Source organism: Gouania willdenowi, unplaced genomic scaffold (genome assembly GCF_900634775.1).
Source record: "Gouania willdenowi unplaced genomic scaffold, fGouWil2.1 scaffold_258_arrow_ctg1, whole genome shotgun sequence".
NCBI classification, from domain to species: domain Eukaryota; kingdom Metazoa; phylum Chordata; class Actinopteri; order Blenniiformes; family Gobiesocidae; genus Gouania; species Gouania willdenowi.
In genome coordinates this window covers 669,682-672,682 of record NW_021145015.1, presented here as the reverse complement: position 1 = coordinate 672,682, position 3,001 = coordinate 669,682, and the positions used below count along the sequence as shown (strand labels likewise).

Here is a 3,001-nt window from a genome sequence, read left to right as displayed (position 1 = left end):
GAAAAAAACAAGAGTCAGAACTCGTCACTATGGAAACGCTGGATTACTGGTCAAGAATGAACACAGACAATCTGGTAAACAGAAAGTGAAGGAGCTGAACTAAATAGACAGACTAACGACTGATTAGTGGCAGCTGGGAACCCAGGAGAAACTGATGGGACAGGCTGATCAGAGGGTGAAGCAGCCTGGAATGACAAAGACAATTAGAAACCAAAACAGGAAGTGTCAAAATAAAACCAGGAAAAAACAAACCGTGAATGTGACATTAATATTTTTATTAACTAATAAAAACGAATCTATAATGTTGACATGGGATGAAATCCAATCAGAACTAGTGTCACTTTTGGATGGTATCCATTCCAATCAAAACTACTTTATTAGTGTGGAAGACGGGACAAGGTGGTAAATGATCCACTAGGAAATAAAACGTCTGTAACCCTCAGCCTAGGAGATACTGTATGACAACTTGAAAGCCCCGCCCTAAACCAGCCTCAAGCAGCACAACAACACACGTCTTACAAACCAGGGTTAGGGTGAGTTCCATCAGAAAGTTTTCCAAAGAACCTGAGAACAATCCAGGGATTTCCTCTATTAGAGGATGTAGATGTTCTCAGATGTTCTTCATGTCTCATGGATGTCTAGTGACTGACTGCTGGGTGGCTTCACTGCACTCTGTAGCTCCACTAGAGGGCAGCACTGTGCTATATCCACTCCTCTATGTTCAGCCTCTGTGTGGATAAGAAGTGCTGCTTTAAAGAGAGCTATTCTACTACTGAATATGAACAGGAGCTGCTTTCTTCCACACATTCAAACCTGCTTGTACAAATGGAACTTTGGCTGTGGATTCTTCTCGCTGCTTTTTGCTTCGGTAACATACAGACTGTACATGTTTGTCTCTGAAACATTTGAATACATTGATGAACTCTTCATGGTACGCTTTGGATTTCAATGTTAAATTCCTTTGGAGCTGACTGGTCTCTCCTTCTGGATGTTCTGTTCTTCCACAGAGTGTAAAGGAGAGGAGAAAGTCACACAGCCACCAGGAGATGTTATTCTGACTCAAGGACAAACTGCTACACTTAAATGTACTTTTACCACCACTTATTCAGACCCTGCTTTGTTCTGGTACAAACAAGAAGTGAACAGTTACCCAAAGTTTATTCTGAGACGCTCACGTTATGTAGCAGATAATTCTCCAGAGTTTGTGAAGGACAGATTTGATGCTGAGCTCAAAGACAGCTCTGTTCCTCTGATGATTCAGGATCTTCATGTGTGTGACTCTGCTGTGTACTACTGTGCTCTGAGGCCCACAGTGACAGGAAACCACCAACGTCTGGACAAAAAGCTTTGGAGCATATGTATGTATGTATGTATGTATGTATACAGCATGTATGAACAATAACATCCATTAAAAGAAAATGTAGGTTTACATTCACTTTATTCCTTCTTGTTTTGTACATTTAAGCAATATCACACTTAATGTTGTGCTGAAAAATCAGTACTGGTGTGATTCAGTCGTAGACAGTGTTTGGAATAACGGCGTTTAAAATAACAGCGTGTGTGTGTGTGTGTGTGTGTGTGTGTGTGTGTGTGTGTGTGTGTGTGTGTGTGTGTGTGAGTCTGCCTTTGGCCATCAAAACCCTGTGAAAGGCATAAAACAAGAATCACATCTTATTATACGTAGGCACTGTTACAGAGCTCTGCTTATCAGAGTTTTTGGTATGAGACCTTGAGCAGAGACTGTTTGTTGCTGGCACTGTGAATACAGCACAATCTGTCTGTACTGCGGGTAATCTAATCTAACATGACTCAGCAAAGGACCAACGTCTCTGTTCAAAAGTACAACAATATAATGCAGTGATTGTGTATAAACACATGACAAATTGTACACATGAACACATTTGATGATATGATGATTAACGTAATAATTGCCATAACACTTTCCTGTTGGTTTCACATGTTAAAGTGACATCATGAGGAGGAGGGACTTCCTGTACAAAAGGACAGAAGCTGGTTGTCAGCATGAGAAAGAAGTCAGAGTTTCCAACAGTTTAGTTTGAGCACTGCTCAGCTTGTTTGTTTGGGACATGATGGTTTTAGTCTCACTACTGCTTCTCCACATATTCACGGGTAAGTCCAGTTCATCTCTGCACATCTGCTCATTATTGCTGCTTCAAAGTTAGCAAAGGCCTTAAAGTGAAACATACCAACTTAAAGAGTTTTCTCTGTTCCTGTAGAAATCATGTGTGAAGAACTCAAAGCAGTCAGCACTGAAGTGAACACTTTAACAGGAGACACACTGACTCTGTCCTACAATTACAACAAAATATCACCTGGAGATTATTTTTACTGGTACAAACAAGATCCTGGAAAAGCACCAGAATTTCTTATTTATCACAGAGCATCAGGATCATTAGTAGAAGCTGCTGTTGATGGACTGAAGATCAATGTGAAGACAAACCAACTCCAAATGATCATCTCCTCTGCTGCACTGTCACACTCTGCTGTGTATTACTGTGCTGTGAGGCCCACAGTGACAGCAAACACACAATCCCTGTACAACAACCTGACAGCTGCTCACTCACACTGACACATCCAACACACACCTTCATACAGTTCACACACTGTTCATCAACTTTTAATAAACCATTCTCTGCAAAACACAGAAGAATTACTAAAAAAAAGACAATTTAAAGTTGGAAATAAATGTAATTTAATTTTATTGCATTTTTAAAAAAAATAAAACATATTTAAACAGTTCTTTTGATGTGTGATCTGTGGATTATAAACTCAAAACTCAGAGGTGTTGAGTGATTTAGAGTCTTTTTTTTAATCTTATTTAAACAAATGTACAAGAGCTGACATCATTAAACTGAGGATAATTTAACACTTTTCTCTGATCATCCTCGTCAGACTTCAGTTTTTTAGTCACATTGATGTTCAGGGTCATCTGTTAATCAAACAACATGCTTATAGGGTCAATCCCACTAAACCAGCTTTG

At 39.6% G+C, this 3,001-nt stretch overlaps 1 long non-coding RNA gene across 2 annotated transcripts; it reads left to right on the top strand.

The window, feature by feature from the left end:
• Window positions 1-809: 809 nt before the first annotated feature.
• Window positions 810-2,414, top strand: LOC114459075 (uncharacterized). 2 transcript variants are annotated; one of them, XR_003673209.1, is made up of 4 exons: window positions 810-868; window positions 1,008-1,358; window positions 1,967-2,130; window positions 2,238-2,414. It is a non-coding gene; the product is annotated as an uncharacterized LOC114459075 (long non-coding RNA). The 2 variants fall into 2 exon arrangements; XR_003673208.1 differs by having other exon boundaries at window positions 834-1,358.
• The last annotated feature ends 587 nt before the right edge of the window (window positions 2,415-3,001 follow it).